Below are 19,634 nucleotides of genomic sequence, written 5' to 3' on the forward strand. Positions count from 1 at the left end.
AAGTGCAACAAAAAGCAACCAAAGATTAATAGAGCAATCCAGATTTACAGCCTGGAAATGCTGGCTGGACTTTTGATGGAGTGGATATGTCCTTTTGCCAAGTCCTGCCCAGCTCGGGCAGCTGACAGAGCAGCTCTTATCATCAGCGGGGAAGTCCTGCCTGTGAGAAGCCCCCCATGCACCCACTGAAAGATTGGTATATTCACCAGCTGAAACCCCAAAGCTGGGCATGTTGGGGGGGTGGGTGTAGGTGGAAAGGGATCACGGCTACTGGATCTTACACTGACCCTGCTGTCATCATGTGACTGCAGCTGGCCTGATCAGGGCTTTTATGCTGTGCCAGTTTGAGAGCTGGTGCAGTGAAAGGCTGTTTATCCTTTTGCCACCTTCCACTCTGACTGGTGCAAGCAGCAGGGCTGTGGATGTAATGCATACTGTGCCATTCCCTTAACCCTCTGCTGCCACCCTGGAGTTAGGACTGCACCCTTAATAATATGTTCCTTCACAGTTTAAGAAAAGCGTAAGAAGAGAAATCGAATACTTTCAATGGTGTTAAATTTACAAAACAATGCTATAATTTCAACTAATAAAGCAAAATGATCAAATGAGTCGGTGAGATGCAAGGTAAAGAGGCTCCTGGTTTTATTTAATACTTTCTCTTCTTCATCTCTTCCTTGGATTGCAAACGTCAAGTAAGGCCCAGTCTCTTTCATAGTTGTGTAGTATTCACACACAAACATGCACATGCGTAGCACACACACTGTAGATTCATTTTGTCAATTACTTAGTAAGGATGCAGATATTAAAAGGAAATAAAACATGCCAGGGCTTGTGAAATGCTAAGCTATGCAATAATTTGGAGGGAAATTCAAACATTTGTTTATCTTGGGAATAGCTTTCATTCCTTTGGGTTGCTTTAAAAGCGGCTACTTTTTCTACTTGGAGGTGTGCAGTCTAAAAGGTTGGCTAGAGAGATCTGATTGGCTCTACCTCCTGTATGAGTCTACAGTTGTCATTGGAATAATTTTGTCCTGGGAATGTATGTCATACCATTAGTCAACAGTTTAGTTATAAGTGAATTATATTGCAGTGTATTTGGGCTTTAAATCACTCGTAGGTGGCTCACGAATGAGGATATCTACAAGCATTAAACATGTTGTGTTCGCACTGACAGCATCTTGACATAAATCTCTTTGCAAGTTGGCGATGTAGTCTCATGTGGTGGACTTTACCAGCTGCACTGATGTGAGTGGGCTGACCAGTAAAAGAAATGGCGGGGAAGGTAAAGGGGCTTTGATATCTAAAACCCAGTGAGGATATTATGCAAAAACGTATGCACACAAAATAGACCTGCCTGTGAAATTTTTGCCAATTAGCTTTGTGCTACATGCATTCAGTTGTTATTCTTACTCTTTCTGAAAGTGATAAATGGTGCAGTAAATAGGTTTCGCAGTGCCACAGAAGAACATCTGATCATGTTCTGTATAATTAATAATGAATCTTAGGGCTTCAAAATATTTAAATGTGAATACCAGTCTAGTTGTACAACCTTGCGTGTTGTCATGTAACACTGTGTCTTATTTGCAGCTCCATGTCACTTCTCCAGTTTGGTGGGGGGAAGGCCTACATGGTGTTAATATTGCACCAAAGTCCTTAAAATCCTTACTTTTGGAGTGCTTAAGCAAGTGAGCATTTGTTCTGGCTGGCCCACATCAAGGGTTACAGATGAGGGCCAGAATCCTAGGGCCAAATGCTTCCAAGCTAAATTCTTACATGGAATTTAGGTTATTTTCAGCAGCTTTCCTCACCCCTGGTCTCAAAAGCAACTTGCCATGTAGTATGAGAGGCAGATATTTCAGAAACGCAAGTCCAAGGTCCCATAAAGCATGTGGAATTAGTTGTTTGAATATAGATTTGTTAGTTCTCTGACTATTCTTAATACCTAGAATGGGATTTCTGCATTAATTTATTGTGTGATGATGCAGAGCATTATCTATGATATAAGCAAATTCTGTCTGATCAACTTTAAGAAACAATTGATGTTAACTAGCCCTTTTTTGAATTAAAAGATGATTAGAACTGTTCTGTGACAATTGGAAGAGGGTTTTTTGTTTTTTGTTACATACAATGTTTGTTGAATTTTTATTTCCAGGCAACAAGATAATATTGTCTGTCTGTGTGCGTGTTTGTATGGTGGGGTCATGGAGTTACTCCATAGCCTGAATGGCAATGGTGGATAGGGGAGAAGGGCAGAAAATAATATTATTATTTCCCTTTTTGGACCAAGTTAGTTAGAGCATGGTGCTGATAATACCAAGGTTGCAGGTTTGATCCCTTTATGGTACAACTGCATATTCCTGCACTGCAGGGGGTTGGATTAGATGATCCTCAGGGTCCCTTCCAACTCTACAGTTCTGCGAAATACTACTATTATTGTACAGCCAGTTCACTCCACTGCTAAGCTCTTATGCCCCAGATTCAAATAGTAATGTGACTGATGAGAAGACTGAAACTGGATTTAAGTCACGGCATTACTGCACATTACAGGCAGAGCAGCACTCAAAGGATGATGTAGGAAAAGGGCTTTATAACATGCAGAACATCTTTCAGGTATTTGGTGCAGGAGTGCATTCAGAGTGTCTGCCAAACAGATTGTCCCTCCAACCTGGTGGACAGTCTTCGATACCGCAGTCTGACTCCTTTTGGAAGAAGCTGGTGAATGTTTGAAAAATATGTGCATGAAAACAATGGGGCAATGTGAAAACCATTGATAACGTTCAGAACAAGAAGCGATGGACACATACGGCAGGCCTCTTCAGTTCATAAAGTATACTGTGGAGATGTGCAGGGGGAGGAGGAGATTTATTAGCCCCCTTCCCTCACTTTTTTCCAGATTCTAAAATGCACAGGGAGTCTCCACAAGTATTAGAGGCTTCCCCTTCAGAAGGTCATCCTATAACTCATGAGAGCTAGTGACCATAACAAGGCGTGGAGCTTTCGTTCCCACCCCTGCAGCCCCCTTTTTCAAGTAATACACACTACTTCTGAGTCTGAGAAATGAAACTATTGTTCTCAAGAAAATATTATTTACTGGGAAATATTTATATACAGAGAGGACAGGGAACATATGACCTTCCAGATGTTGTTGGGACTCCTACTCCCATCACCCTTGGCCAGCCTGGCCCAACATTCAGGGATGATGAGGGTCCTAATCCTGCTGTACTCCAAATTAGGTACTCCTGCTCTACAGTTACTATTTATTGCCCCTGCCGTGCATGATGTTGAAAATCTAATTGCATTATAAAACTGTAAAGAGCATTTTTCTGTAAGAAAGATTGAGTTACTTCTGCCTGTGCAAGACAACACTGAGGCCTACATCTAAGGCAACATAAAACCTTCATTTAGTTTGCTGCCATGTTGATGGTCTGCTTTCAGCTCTTCCTGACACCAACCCCAAACTGGCAAATACCAATGAATATTTATTTTTATTTCAACAATTGTATACCGCTTAATCACAGTCATCTCTAAGTGGTTTACGGGACACCTAATACACCTAATAATGAGTTAAAACTATAATAAAATCAGAATATACCGCTGAGTGCATTTGTAATTGTTGATTTAATAAATGAATGCATATTTATGAAGAATTTAAAATTATAATTTTATGTGTTCTATGAGGAATATTTCATTTTCAAGTACATTTGGGGTTAATAAGACTGGTTGACATGCATTTCTGCCTTTTGCTCTCTCAGCTTGCTAATTTATATCTTCAGTGCTAAGCACACATCACTGCTTTGTTGCTCTTGTGCTCTACTTGCTTGTTGCTTGCACCCTTTTATCACTAGCTTAATTCAGTTTAGTTTTTTCCCTGATTTCTAGTTTGGATGTCAGTCCTGCAAGAGTGGTTGCTTGTTTGCTTAATGAACAAACCTGTGCACTGAATGGCAAATAGTTTAAACCCCCCCCCCATCAGTAACAAATGGATTCTTTATTGATTATTTCTATTGTTTAAACGGCTATACTTCTGCATATTTATAATTAAGTTGTACTAATTTATTGAAAGGAGCAGGTGCCCATTTTGTTCTTACATGTTTTTTAAATGAAGGGATAACTTCACAGCATTTTGATTAAGGTTCCATTGATACCCATTCCACTATAAAAACTTATTTATAACACAAGTTCATGTGTTAAGTCAACACCACAGCATGCTGATTTTTTAAAAAGCTATGCACAGAGTGTAACAGCAATTCTCCCAATATACATAAACAACCTACCAGATGTACTTATGTCATCTGTTTGGACAACAGACCATTACTCTCATCACGTATTATAGCTCTGAATTTATTTCTGCTTATACGCAGGAGTATAAAATAAATGCTAAAATGAAGTATATCTTGATTTCAAGCATTACTTTCCCATTTATGTTCTTTCTAATAGCAAAGTGCATAAACATTAACATACACATGATTTTTTTCTTTGATTTCATGCTTCGAATTTTTGCTGAAACATTTTGTGGATTGGTGTGATTAAAATGCATTGCAATGGTCACATCTGACGATTTCTAGCCAGTAGTTTTTCATCCAGCATCTTGGTGTTAACCTTGATGTGCACAGAATCAGAGAAGCGGAATATAAATATGAAAGGTAACCCCATAGTGGGGAACAGAAACGAATCACATATATGCACCGATGCTTTCTGTGTCAGTTTGCTTTACACTATAGCAACATACTGGTGGCGGGAGGGGATGCGATTTCTGGAACTAGGGTAGAATGGATCTGTCCAAACTTTCTAGTTCCGAAGGAGTTAAACACTCCCTCACTATGTGCCTGTGTAGGATTTAAGCTGTTTAGACAGACAAGGTCGAATTTAAACCGCTTCACTGCCTAGCCTAGCTTTGTAGTACAGAGGGCGAAGAGGGAGAGTTGCTGCTCCTTTGGGACAGACCCCATCAAACACACACACCAGTCTGCTCCGGGGCTTTCCAGATTGTAAAGAATGGTCGGAGAGGCTTATCTTTCAACCCTCCAGCAACCCCCCCCCCAAAAAAAAAACAACCCTGGCTTGCTAGCTGCAATCTATGTTGCCCCCTGATTGCCGGAGCTCGCTCTAGCGTTTTATGAAGTGGAGAGAGACGGAGGTCACAGGAGAGGATTTTTATTTCGAGTGCTAAAGACGCAAGGCGGACCCCGCTCTCCCCCCCCCCCCAGCATGAGGCTGCAGGACGCAAGGTCCCGCCGCGATATGGCCCCGGCGACTTTGGAGCCCGAGGCGCGCTATTGCCCTTTTCGTCTTGCTCGCCTGGTGCAGGTGGACGGGACTCCCGATTTGAACGTGTCAGAAGTGGGGAAAGGGCAGCGTCAAACCAGAATCCGATGTTTTAGGAGCAAGCAAACACGCTTGCACCCCTTGAACGTCTGATTAAGGATTTCGAGGGGGGGGGGAAGGCTAGCTGTGACTAATCTACTGCACCGCAAGTTACCGATGAGCAGGAGATCTGCTTGTAGTGTTCTCCATTATCATGCAGATCAGTGGCAAAATCTAATTAGTCCTTTCGCTGGGGAAAAGAATGGCTGGGTAGCTGGTGGTTTGGGGATAGACTCCTGAGAGACAACAGCCCGGAGGAGTTCGCGGATAGTCCCCCCCCCCCTTTAAACAGCAACACCGTCACCTGAGCACTTCAGCAGTTTGTATGATGTGAACTGAGAACGACCCGGCCAAGGTTTATGGCATTTTTCTAGAACGCTCAAATTCTAGGACATGTGAAGTGGTATTCTCCCAGCTCGCCCCCCCCCCCCCGCTTCTGCCATGAAACTTATAAGATGCAATCGCGTTACCAGGCAGCCGCGTACTACTATTGCATAACACGACTCGCCCCCCCTCACTCGCCTCCCCCCTTATAACAAAATTCACGCTTCGCAAATTTGCTCACACTTCTGCTTGTGAAGTTTTAATTAGGCAGCCATGGTAACTCACTCTTTGCAATGAAGCCTCGTTCCGGGGAGATCTCGAAGCTCCCGAGCACTCTGATCCCTCTGGAATCTCTGAGCAGCTTTTTGGGGTTTGGGGGCAAAGTGGGGGTTATTTTTTAGGGGGGGCGAGTAGTGTCCGTACAAAATCTGGGCTGCTTCTCCGTGCGATGCTTACCTTTTCCTACGCTTCCTTACAAATAAGTAAAGGTCTGTGCAGTTCCTTTGCGATGATGCATCTCTCCCGGCTCACTTCTGCAAGCTTGCAGAGCAACGATCCACTCTTGTAAGAGCATCTGCTGCAAGATAACACCAATGGGATTTTTCTTTTCTTTTTTTTAAAAAAAAGAAGAAGAAGAAGGGGGGTGGAATTGCTTCCCGGAGACTTGGTCACCGCTGCCAGCCAACCGGCAGCACCGCCGCTGCCTCTTCTTCCTCGTTAGATTTCGCAGTGAAACATTAATTCAGCCGTGACTACGTGAAGCAATTGTCAGGGTAGCAGCAGCAGGAGCCACGCAGTCTGGAAAATGTCCTCATTTACTGCAATTCAGTGCCTTCGATGTGATCTCACATACGATAAAAAGGAAGCCGGTGCGGGGGGTGGGGTGGGGGGTGGAGGTTGTTACGGGGAGGAAGGGGGTGGCGGGGATCCTTTCAAGCAGCCCCCGCGTCAAACCTGGCTTCTTGATGTGTTCACTTTGAAGCATTCTCTGTAGTCCTCCCGTCTTGCAGGCAGAGGCTTCGGGCGAGCTCCCTCCGCTCCTACTTTTGGGAATGCACGAGAGAAAGGGGAGCGTGTGCTGTTTTGCTGGCGCTCGGTGCGTGCGCGCGTGTGAGTGTGCGCGCGTGTGTAGCTCGGCGGAGAAGAGACGAGAACTGGCGCTGGCTCTCCGCTAGGGAGAGTTCTCGTGTTCCCTCTGATGCAGGAAGCCGGTGTGACCGGGAACTTGTTGAGTTCAGTATGCAGTTCTTCCAGTGATGGACGGGGAACCAGGGATAGCACAAGGAAGAGGAGGACGGACCTCACATGCGAACCTCTTGATCCCTTTGGAAATTGGGGGAGGGAGATGGGATCTTTCCAGAATGGATCTGGATTCACCTTCTCTTTACAGCGTTGCCCTTTTGTCATTACAGTTTAAATGCATTTCTAGACTCAGGACATAGAGTACTGTACTGTTTACATTACCTTGAGGCTGAATCGGAAAAGGAATACGTACAGCAGAGTTAGCGGTTTTGATTATAACAAGTCTGTGTATGCTGTTTGACTATAAAATGTAAAAAAAACCCGCAATTAATTTGTTGGGGTTTTTTAATATATTTTTTTAAAATAGAATTTTGCTTCAAAATATTCTGGAACTGGACCTGCCTGCCTGACGTGTTATGACCTAGAAGGGACCTCTGGCAACCCCAGATGCATGTGTTTGGGGTAGAGTAGTTGCTATAGTTTCTCAGTTCTCAAGGATGGGGTTTTTACCTGTTTTGGATGCAACAGAGACATTGAGGTGGGGGAATGTTTCTCCACCAATTATACACATGTAGTGTAAAAAGTAGTCAAGAATTAGAATCATAGAATCATAGAGTTGGAATAGACCACAAGGGCCATCGAGTCCAACCCCCTGCCAAGCAGGAAACACCATCAGAGCACTCCTGACATATGGTTGTCAAGCCTCTGCTTAAAGACCTCCAAAGAAGGAGACTCCACCACACTCCTTGGCAGCAAATTCCACTGTCGAACAGCTCTTACTGTTCGACAGTATTGTTTTATTTTTTTAAACAATGAAAAACCTCTAAAGTCAATAAGTTTCAGAATTTAATAAACCACCTCAGGTTTCCATTAATTTTCCAGTAGGACATTGCTGACATGGGCAATAAGATCTAAAGCAAGCTTTCTTAAGACATATATCTGGCTGAGTTCAATGAGACTTAATAGTCAGTGGGTTTATGACTGTACCGTTAATACGACTTATGTATATGCATTTTGTGGCATTTTGAGTGCATTGGAAAGATCAGTTAAATTTCTGCATAATTCACATTTTCTGGTTAATTGGGGTTTGTATGTGCATTGGGGTTTGTTTGTATGGGGTTTGTATGAGAAGAGAAGACTCCCTGGAAAAGACCCTGATGTTGGGAAAGATGGAGGGCACAAGGAGAAGGGGACAACAGAGGACGAGATGGTTGGATAGTGTCTTCGAAGCTACCAACATGAGTCTGACCAAACTGCGGGAGACAGTGGAAGACAGAAGTGCCTGGCGTGCTCTGGTCCATGGGGTCACGAAGAGTCGGACACGACTAAACAACAACAACAACAACATGTGCATATATTTTTAAACTATTATATCATTTTTTGTTCTCATTATTTCTTAAGTGTTTTCTTAAGTGTGTTACTATATTGTAACATTTATAACATGCCTAAAAATTAACAAGTGCACTTATTTTTAAATATAGCACAGTCTCTTCCCACGTTTTCATACATGGGATTCCCATCAAATTTGCAGATGACACAAAACTGGGATGGGTAGCTAATGCCACAGAAGACAGAATCAGAATTCAAGATGACCTTAACTTAACAAATTGGAAAACTGCCCCCCCCAAATGAATTTCAACAGGGACAAATGTAAGGTTTACACTTAGGCAGGAATAACCAGCTGCTCAAATATAAGATGGTAGACACTTGGCTTGCCGGTAGTGCATGCGAAAAGGATTTCAGGTTCAGGTTACAAGAAAGGAGATTCCGACTAAACATCAGGAAGAATTTTCTGATAGTAAGAGCTGCTGGACAGTTGAATGGACTCCTTCTGAAAGTGGTGGACTCTCCTTCCTTGAAGGTTCTTAAGCAGAGGTTGGATGGCCATCTGTCATGGATGCTTTCGTTGAGATTCCTGCATTGTAGAGGGTTGGACTAGAATGACCCTCAAGTTCCCTCCCAACGCTATGGTTCTATGATTCTATAATACAATGCAAAAGGAAAAGGGAAATAGTAGGGAAGAGAAAAGCAAGCACTGGAGCAATGGATAGTGCCAGGTTGGTTTTCCCCCTTGTCATGGTCTTCTTCCTGGAAGGGACATGTATAGCCTCCTCCTGCCTACGGCCTATGGTGGTAGAGGCTAGCATAGGCCTTTCTTCTGGTCCAGGTAACTTGCAGTTGGAGCAGAGTGTCCTTTCATGCAGAGAGGAGGTCAAGCTCCCTGTAGTTCATACTCTGGAAGCTGGGGTGAATTAGTGGTCTCCTCATATATGATTAAACAGTAGGAACAGTGGAAGGTGATTATCAGTGCCTGCCTTCAATCATTAGTTGTGGTTTGGATATGTAGATATGTGTTTCAGGCTGGACTCTTAAAGATTAAAAGGTAAAGGGACCCCTGACAGTTAAGTTCAGTCGCGGACGACTCTGGGGTTGCGGCGCACATCTTGCTTTACTGGCCGAGGGAGCCAACGTTTGTCCTCAGACAGTTTTTCCAGGTCATGTGGCCAGCATGACTAAACCAGAGCAGCGCACGGAAACACCATTTACCTTCCCGCTGGAGGAAATGTATTTATCTACTTGCGCTTTGACATGTTTTCGAACTGCTAGGTTGGCAGGAGCAGGGACCGAGCAACAGGCGCTCACCCCGTCGCGGGGATTCAAACTGCCGACCTTCTGATCAGCAAGCCCAAGAGGCTCAGTGGTTTAGACCACAGCGCCACCCGTGTCCCTTCTTTAAGATTATCCTCAGATAAATATAAATCTGTTTATCTGTTTGCTGTGTAGCTTCATATAATAGTGCCATTGCTGTGCTTTTAGCTTTAAGGCAATGGGAAATCTTTCCCCTTTGCTCTGGTGCCAAGAACTGTTCAAACTTTGTACTGGAGCAAAAGCTGCCATCAATTCTGCCGTGCAGTGGCAGCCATGAAACAGGTCAGCAGAACAGGGTGGGAGATTTATGGGGTAGATTTAAGGCCTGGTCATCCGATTCACTGCATTGTTTTCCATAGAGAAGCTAGGATTAGCTTTAATGATCTTGACACGACACAGTTCACAGAATAATGCCAGCTCCAGTGCCCAATGCAGCCTCTGGTATAATTGTTCTGGTGATCTCCGTAAGATGACGCTGTGATGTGTTTTAATGTTGGGGCAGAGAGATGGCAGCCAATCATTCTGTTGTATAGTTTCCTACTTGTTACGTGTCTTCTGCAGACAGGAATGAATTGATCTGAACAATAAACTCACCAGAGTTAGCAGTAAAGGTGTTAAAGTGTAGGAGTGGAGGTAGATTTGCTGCATTGCCAGGGATTGGATGCTCTAGTGACTAGAGTGGGTCCATCGGGTAGCAGTTGCCTTGTCTTGAACATTATGGTGAACTTTTATTGCATGCCACAGGATGAAAATGAAGGTCTTATTTGTTTATTTAAACCTGTAGTGGTGTAGAACAGTTAAAACACAAACCAAGAGTACTAAAAGCACAAAAATGCAGCAAAGTGTTGCAATATATAAAAAGACAGGGTCAGCTTACTGGTCAGGGGAAGCCTGGGGGAGGAATGTTGGGGAGCTTGGGTGGGAGGGGGGAAAAGATGTATAAAGTAGGTAACTGGTGGTGCTTTCCATATGGTAGGGGAAAGAGGTGCCAAGTTGCCCTGAAGATTGAGGAAGCTGCATCATGTGTGTTATGTCACGTGGCATTTCAGGAGGAGCCAGGGGACAGAGCCAAATGCAGTGGCTGGCAGCCCTTCCTCTCTCATGCTCAGCAGCCTTCCATGGCAGGAGGAGGAAGAGCTGGTCACTGAAGCTGTGCTCAACTCCATGCTCAGCCTCCTCCACCCCCTGACAGTAGGGAACATTGGGGGGCTGCCCCCAATATTGTGGGGCTCCAAAAATGCTTGGCCCCCTGGCGTTGGTGCACCTGGTAGAAGAAATAGCATTCCAACGAATAGGGCAATAGCAGAAAATGCATGTTTCTGAGTCACCACCATCCAGTGGTTTTCCACTGCAACTCTAAGCACATGAGGATTTGGTTATCTGTTGTCATAATCCACAGGCAAGATAAGAACAGGGAGGCTGCTGCATCTACAGGACAACACCTAGTTTATCATGCGTCTTGAGCCGCATGATCACTTAAGAGTTATCCTGTAGATGTAGAATGACCCTCCTTCCAAATGATGGTCATTGTTGATGATAGCTTCTTATCATTATTCCAAGGTTTAATATCACAGTTATTTTGCTGTGCAGTTTCTACAGCATCTCAGTAATGCTGGTTACTGTCTCCAGTTTTCTTGTCTATTAAGGCAGCTTTGATAGGCTGTATAGTTCTCCAGTGACACCTCCTCCCCAAAGAAATGTCTTTAGGTTGGGTTTCATATACCTTATTTTTCACCCTATAGGATGCACTTTTTCCCCTCCAAAAATGAAGGTGGAAATGTGTGTGCGTCCTATGGGGCGAATTCAGGCTTTCACTGAAGCCTGGAGAGTGAGAGGGGTCGGTGGGCACCGACCCCTTTCACTCTCCAGGCTTCAGGAAGCTATCCGCAAGCCTTGGGAGCTGCGGGAGTTCCCGCCGCTCTCCCAAGGCTTGCGGAGAGCTGCCTGCATCCTGAAGCCCGGGGTATGCTGAGAAGCGCGCCCCGGGCTTCGGGCAGCTCTCCGCGAGCCGTGGGAGCCCGGCGCAACTTTCCGCCAGGCTCCCTAGGCTTGCGAATAGCAGCCTGTTCTGGGGGCTGGGGTCGGGGGAAGCTCGGGCTTCCCCCGCCCCAGCCCCGCGCCTGGGGGGGAAAATATTTTTTTTCTTTATTCCCCCCCCCAAAAAAAACTAGGTGCGCCCTATGGGCCAGTGCGCCCTATGGGGCGAAAAATATGGTAAATGTCTCAGACCTAGATAGTCACTATGCCTTCTTGGGTTCACTGGCAGGGATAACTAACTTCTGATTATAAGGCCAAGTCAACCCTTCTTCTTCATTATTTGATGTATAAAGACTTATAAATGAATCCCACTGCAGATTTCTTCATCTTCAATGTCCTTTCTCAAACTGTTATGGAGATGCCCAACTCTTGGATTTGACAGGTCAAAAGAAGAGATGCAGCATTATGACCGAATCATAACACAGAAGCATAGTATATTTTTCCCCTGACAGCAAGAACAAAAGAATCTAGCTCTTTACACACTGATGATGCAAAGGGTGCAGACAGTATCTCCTGGTTTGCACGTCACAGTAAGCCAAACAGTGGCTTAACAGGACTGTGTGAATGGACAGGTTGTAGCTATTTTGCTCCTCCCTGGGCTTTTTTACTCCCATGCTACAATGAGCCAAGCTTTCCAAACGCAGGCTTGTGGCTTGAGAAAAAGCCTCAGTGACTATGCAGCTCCTCTCATAGTTTGGCTTATCACAACATGCATACCAGGCCAATATCTAGCAGTGTCTAGCTAAAAGATCATTAGTAAATATTTAACACCACTTGCTAGTTCCGAATGGAGGAAACATTTTTCTTCCAATTTCCAAATCTATGAATGATGTCAAATGTGAAACAAAATGGATCACCCTAGTGATTTCTTTAGAAATTGCACCAGTCCATTCAATTCCCAGTTTGAGAGTCTTTTCTGTCCTTGCATGAGAGGAAGCAGTTGCCAGCTTGAGGTATCAGCACTGTACATGTAGATGTCAAATGTAAATTGTCATGTTTGTTTCATTGCTTGTGATTGAAATTCCTATTTAATCTTCTAGATAATTTAAATTAACCGAGACTTCCGGGGGCGGCGCGAAACTGTAATGGCGGTCCTCTTCGGGCTCTGAAGAGGGGCTCCGCGGAAAAGGGTCGTTCGCTGCGGCATAGCGACGACCCATTAAGATAAACCACGGGTAGAGTGAGCCCGTGGCCGTGGGACTCGGCGGGCACCAGAAGCTGCTCCGAAAGCACAGAAGGGACCCCGTAAGGAGACCCGGAGTGAAGGAGGGGTAGCGGTGCTGTGAGTTCATCGCTCTTTCCGCGGAAGCGAAGCCGCGCGGCTGTTACAGATGAGCGCTGATCCTTCTTCCTAAAATCAACGCTAAACTGCAAGCAACATACCCGTGAGTAAAGGGGTTTAAAATTTGGCAAAAGAAATTCGGCTAATTTGGCTGAAAGCGGGAGACGAGAAAAGGGAAGTCCGTCTTCCGACATTGCTGACAAGATCAAAGCAAAGCTTTTAGAAACGGAAGCATTTGAAACGGGACTTTGGGAAGTTTAAACTTTTTCGTGCTATAAAATCTGCCTATTTTATTGAGCTGAAGGTGGAAATGGACATTGACTAAAAGAAGCAGCAGATGGTGACTTTCCTCCTATCTTTTTTCTTCTTTGGGCTGTATTTTTAAAGAGCCAGATTGTCGGGCTGCCAGAGAGAGAGACTGTGTCAATCTGCGGAAACAGTTGCAAACTGTGCTAGAAAGTAACTGTTACATTTGAGCAGAAAAGTCTGATTGGGATACTGTTACAAGCACCTTTCGTGAAACTCTGTTGATTTATAAAAGGTGCTTTGGGAGATCTGGAATTTATGAAGGGACTTTTGGATTAACGAATTTACTGTTCTGAAACAATTTGGAACTTTAATGGCGGATTACTTCCTTCTTTGTCTTTGAAACCGGGTGGCACTCCCCCTACAGGGCTTTCGGATTATAAAATCCTGGGAACTGACTTTTGTTTTGAATTCCATCTCACTGGCTGTTTACTCCTGAATTCGTCTTTCCCATGGAACAATAGACAATTTGACCTTGAACATTGACAGATGTGTAATGAGTGGTGCAGGGAGAACAAGAGCGTCTAAAGCAAAGGAATCTAAAGAGGCTAAGGAAAAAGAAAAGGAAAAGGAAAGAAGACCAGCACAATTTGTACAAACAACATTGACCCAAGGACGCCGATCGTCGGTTCCAGCTGTACTGGTGTCTCATAGAGAACAAGGGGAAATAACTGAGAAGTCCACTGAGGAAGATATGGCAGCAGGTGGGTCAGACACACTATTAAAACAAATATTGGAGCAACTATCAAGTTTAAATCAGAAGGTGGACGATCAGTCTGTGAAGATAGATAAAGCAACTTCCTCGATCCAAAAACTGACTGACCAAGTTTCCCAGCACACGCAAGCCATAGAGAAATTGCAAGGAGCAACAGCGGAAAATCGAGAATTAGCTGGAGAAGCAATCCAGAAAGTGGGAGTCCTACAAAAAGAGGTTGAAGAAATAAAAGGAGAAGTTAGGCCCCTGCACAAACAGGTGGGTGAACAACAAGTCTATCTGTCAATGGTGGAACTGAAAAATCGTGAGAGCAACATCAAATTGAGAGGTATTCCAGAACTCGAGCAAGGAGACTTGATTGGATACTTAACACAGGAATTCTCGAAGTTCTGGGGTTTAAAGGAAGACACGGATTTTAGGATTGTCTCGGCATACAGATTGGGAAGACTGGTAAGGAAAGACAGATCCAGAGACTGCTTGATAATTTTAAGAACAAAGGAAGAGAGAGACAAGATCCTAGGCCTTCACTTCAAAAAAGCAATTGAAATACAAGATAAAAGAGTGGAAATTTACAGAGATATTCCGAGGCAGCTGCTGGACCTTAGAGCCACCTATACAGAATTAGCAAAATTGCTGAGACACAACGCAATTCCCTATAGGTGGGAGTTTCCACAGGGATTATCCTTCACCTACAAAGAAAGGAAGGTTAAAATAAGAACACCTGAAGATAACCAAAGGTTCCTTCACGACCACGGAGAAGATCTCCAAAAAGGAGCGGATTGGCTTCCAGTTTTACCAGCACCAGCACCGCCCGGAAGTGGGCCAACGCCTATACCTTCGGGATCTGAACAAAAGAAAGACACCCCATCTTAAGAACATCTTAATTAGAACAGGATGTCTCTGCAGCTACTTAGTTGGAACATAAATGGCGGGAATTCTCCGGAAAAAAGGAGAAGGATATTTCATATCCTAAAAAAAGAACAATTGGATGTAATATGTTTGCAAGAAACACATGTGACCAGGCTCCACAGGAAGGTATTAATCAATAAAAGACTTGGCCAAGAATTTATCTCATCAGACAAAGTTAAAAAAAGAGGTGTTGTAATTTATGCAAAGGAGAACCTGTCGCCAAAATTTCTATTTAAAGATGATCATGGAAGAATCCTAGCAATTGAAATCCAAACACAAGGGGAAAAGATTTTGATATTAGGAATCTACGCGCCAAATGATGGAAAATCAGAATTCTACAAGAAGCTGCATGAGACAATGATGGACTATCTGGACTATGCAAATATTATTGTGATGGGAGACATGAATGGGGTGGTGTCTACAAATATGGACAAATCTCAAAATCAAAACTTAACAACAGACGGCAGACTCCCTAAAACTTTCTTTGAAATGACAGACAATATGGACTTGATTGACATTTGGAGGACAAGGAACCCCTTGGGTAAAGAAGGAACTTTCTTTTCTGAGGCCCACTTGTCATGGACACGAATCGACCAAATTTGGATATCTAGAGGGCTGGCTCCGAAAACGAGAAAAGTGGAAATCTGCCCAAAAACCTGCTCCGACCATAATGCCTTAAAAATGGAATTGAGACTTTTCCCAACTGGATCCTTCAGATGGAGAATGAATGACACCTTGCTAAGAGATCAAGAGATTGTTAAGAAGGCCCAAAAAACGCTAAAGGACTACTTTGAAATAAATTTGAATACTACGGTGGAGAAAAGAATAATCTGGGACGCTAGCAAAGCTGTAATGAGAGGGTTTCTGATACAACAGAATACAATAAAGAGAAAATTTTGGAATGGAAAAAAGGAAAAAATTCTAGAGAAAATAAGTGAAGGAGAGAAAAAGCTGAGAACTAATCCGAAGTCAAAAGAGGTGCTAAGAGAGATCAAATTCCATCAAGCACAATATTCGAAATTGATTAATCAAGAGATTGAGTGGAAAATCAAACAAATGAAGCAGAGATCGTTTGAATCAGCAAATAAATGTGGAAAGTTGCTAGCTTGGCAATTGAAAAAAAGACAAAAGCTAAACACGGTCACAAACTTGGAGATTCAAGGAAAAATAGTTCAGAAACCAGAAGAAATAAGAAAGTGCTTCCACAGATATTTCAAAGAACTTTATGCACAGGGGCCTCAGAAAGAATCGGAAATAGACCAATTTTTGAGGACAAATGGACTATCCAAAATAAGTCAAGATAAAAGATCAATTCTCAACAGTAAAATAACTCAACAGGAAATTGAAGGTGCCATACAAAATATGCAACTTGGCAAATCTCCAGGCCCAGATGGTCTCACCTCCAAATATTATAAGACTCTGAAGGATTGTTTGATACAACCGTTGTTGGAGGTTTGCAATCAGATTATGGAGGGGAGAAGGGCACCGGAAACGTGGAAAGAAGCATTCATCACATTGATTCCTAAGTCAGAGAAGGAAAAGACTCAGCTTAAGAACTACCGTCCCATCTCACTCCTGAATGTGGATTACAAAATATTTGCAGACATTTTAGCAAGTAGACTTAAAAACGTTTTAAACGAAGTAATTCACAAGGACCAAGCAGGCTTTCTCCCTGGTAGACACATGTCTGATAACACCAGGAACATTATTGATATATTGGAGTTGTTGAGAATTAGAAACACAAGGGCTGCTTTAATCTTTATTGATGCGGAGAAAGCATTTGACAACATTTCTTGGATGTTTATGAAGAAAAACTTGAAGGGGATGGGAGTGGGACGGGGGTTTGAAAATGGACTAGAAGCAATTTATTCAGAGCAAAAAGCCAAGTTGATAGTGAACAATGTGGTGTCGGATGAACTTCTAATTGAAAAAGGGACACGACAGGGGTGCCCTTTATCCCCTCTGCTATTTATCTCTGTTCTGGAGGTATTGCTGAATATGATTAGGGAGGACCAGTTGGTGCAAGGTATAGAGGTCGGAGCGAAACAATACAAACTGAAAGCCTTTGCAGATGACCTAGTCTTGACAGTACAGGAGCCAGTATCTAGCACAAAAAGAGTTTTGGAACTTATCCTGGAGTTTGGTCGGGTGGCGGGATTCAAGTTAAATAAACAAAAAACTAAGGTTTTGGTCAAAAATTTGACATCTACAGAGATAGAGGGGTATCAGAAAGAGACAGAGCTAAGTGTGGTTAAGAAAGTGAAATACCTGGGGGTATATTTGTCCACCAAAAATTTAAATCTTTTTAAAGATAACTATGAAAAATGTTGGTTGGAAATTAAAAAAGATCTGGATATTTGGTCAAGATTGAAACTTACCTTGTCAGGCCGAATCGCAGCTATAAAGATGTGTGTTTTGCCAAAAATGCTGTTCTTATTTCAAACCCTTCAGGTCGTGGACAGAATGGAATGTTTTGGAAAATGGCAGAAGGATATTTCTAAGTTTGTCTGGCAGGGCAAAAAGCCCCGAATAAAATTTAAAATACTAACCGACTCAAAAGAAAGAGGGGGGTTTGCCCTGCCGGACCTAAGGTTGTACTATGAAGCTGCAGCCTTCTGCTGGTTGAAGGATTGGTTCCTGTTGGAAAACACCGATGTCCTAGATCTGGAAGGGTTTGACAATGTGTATGGTTGGCATGCATACTTGTGGTATGACAAGGCGAAGGTTCATAAATTGTTCAAAAACCATATTGTCAGAAAATCAATTTTTGCCGTCTGGACGAAGTACAAGGACTTATTAGAAAGCAAGACCCCGAGGTGGCTATCACCTGTGGAAGCCAAGATTTCAAAAAAAAAGCCCAATATGGAGGCCTACTGGCCAAAGTATTGGGAACTGATTGAAAGAGTTGGAGATAATTGGAAGCTCCAAAGCCAGGATAAATTAAAAGGTAAGGTGCGAGACTGGCTACATTATGCTCAAATTCAAGAGGTATTCAAAATGGACAGAAAAGTGGGTTTCCAGTTGGAAAAATCGAAACTGGAGACGGAGTTGCTAGAACCAAAGATTAAGGTACTTTCGAGAATGTATGACTTGCTGCTTAAATGGAACACACAGGATGAGACAGTTAAATCTGCTATGATAAAATGGGCACAGGATGTGGGACACAACATTATGTCTGAAGACTGGGAAAGGTTATGGAACACCGGTATGAAATTCACGGCATGTAGTGCCTTGAAAGAGAACATTATGAAAATGGTATACCGGTGGTACATGACTCCAGTCAAGTTGGCTAAAATATATCATCTTTCTGATAATAAGTGTTGGAAATGCAAGGAGGCAGAAGGGACATTCTTTCACCTCTGGTGGACCTGCCCGAAAGTAAAGGCCTTTTGGGAAATCATACATAATGAGCTGAAAAAGGTATTTAGATATACCTTCTCTAAGAAACCAGAGGCCTTTCTCTTGGGCATGGTGGACCGGAAGGTGCCAAAGAAGGATAGAACCCTGTTTATGTATGCAACCACAGCAGCTAGGATTCTCATCGCTAAGTTCTGGAAAACACCAGATTTACCCACACTGGAGGACTGGCAGACGCAGTTGATGGACTACATGGAGTTGGCAGAAATGACTGGCAGAATCCGAGATCTGAGCGAAGAAACTATGGAGGAGGACTGGAAAAAATTTAAGGACTATTTGCAAAAACATTATAAGTTGTTTGAATGTTAAGATAGCGCACGATTAAGAAATGCTATGTTTCCGTAATTTATTTTAAGAAATGATAAAGTAAGTATTGATAGAAAAAACGAGAAATATTTGAAACAAATCATTATGTTTATTAACAATGTCAAAACTAAATTACAATTTTTTGAAATTGGTAACATAATATATTTAAAGGTACATTAAGATGGGAAACAAGATAACAAATTGCTGAACTGGTTAGAATAATGAACGCAATGCTGAGAGGATGTGAGGAGGTCCAAAAGTGAAATGCTGAAGGATGTTAAGGAAAGTTTCATAACATTTTTTCTTGTTTTTATTTTTTCTTATATATATATATAAAAAATGTTTCTTGTATCTTGCCATGTAAACAAATTTGTAAATCTATGAAAAGAAACGCAATAAAAAATCTTTAAAAAAAAAAAAATAGATAATTTAAATTAACCAGCTACCAAAATCAAATGGTGCCAGTATCTTTTATATTCATCAAAATGAGTGATATTTAGTGCTGCTTAGTCTTATTTTGAACACCTAATACTTACAGTCTAATACAGTTTGAGCAATTCCGACAGAGTGGGTGTAATTGCAGGCATTACAATATTATCTAGGTTACTCCAGTTGCACTAGGGCCGTTCTGATTTCATGTCAAGAGTCTTGGTTTCTTTAAATTGGAAAGAGAGAGGGTTTTGTTTCAGAGATGAACTGTGTTTGGCTGTTCATTTCTGTAATCATCTGGGACCCGCAACATCATTAGATGTTCTGTTGAAAGCAATTATTTTCATATTGCTGAATTGCTGATGTTAAATAAGCTGCTGGCTTGTTTTCTGCACTACTGTTGTTGCATAGGTTCCGGCTCTAAATTTTCGCAGCCTGCCTACAGTTGGAATGGAGGATGGCACAGGTGTTACCTTTGACACTTTTTCTGAAAAGCAAAGTTATTACTGTGGTTTGGATTCATCAGTGGTTAATTGTGTTGCTTTCCCTTAACGTTCTTGGTGGACTGGTTGGTTAGTTGTCAATTACTTTGTAAAATATGCAGTCAAAATTAGGCTCTTTCACTAATTACCTGATACCGCCAGTCTCTGTGTA

General features: G+C 42.7%; 2 protein-coding genes across 6 annotated transcripts in view; one reads left to right on the forward strand and one right to left on the reverse strand.

Annotated features, from left to right (window-relative positions):
* INSYN2A (inhibitory synaptic factor 2A) overlaps positions 1-7,397 on the reverse strand; it is a 63,014-nt gene extending 55,617 nt beyond the window's left edge. The window contains exons 1-2 of one of the 4 annotated variants that reach the window (XM_081193013.1): positions 6,643-7,397; positions 6,145-6,262 (exon numbers count right to left, since the gene is read on the reverse strand). The gene's annotated coding sequence lies outside the window, so the exon portion shown is untranslated. Of the gene's footprint in view, positions 1-5,973; positions 6,092-6,144 lie in introns of those variants that run through there. The other 3 variants (XM_081193012.1, XM_081193014.1, XM_081193015.1) reach the window with 3 other exon arrangements.
* The window catches only part of DOCK1 (dedicator of cytokinesis 1), a 352,450-nt gene that overhangs the window by 171,080 nt on the left and 161,736 nt on the right, over positions 1-19,634 (forward strand). The gene's annotated exons all lie outside the window — the stretch shown is intronic.

This window comes from Podarcis bocagei (assembly GCF_964188305.1).
Source record: "Podarcis bocagei genome assembly, chromosome: 4".
NCBI lineage: Eukaryota > Metazoa > Chordata > Lepidosauria > Squamata > Lacertidae > Podarcis > Podarcis bocagei.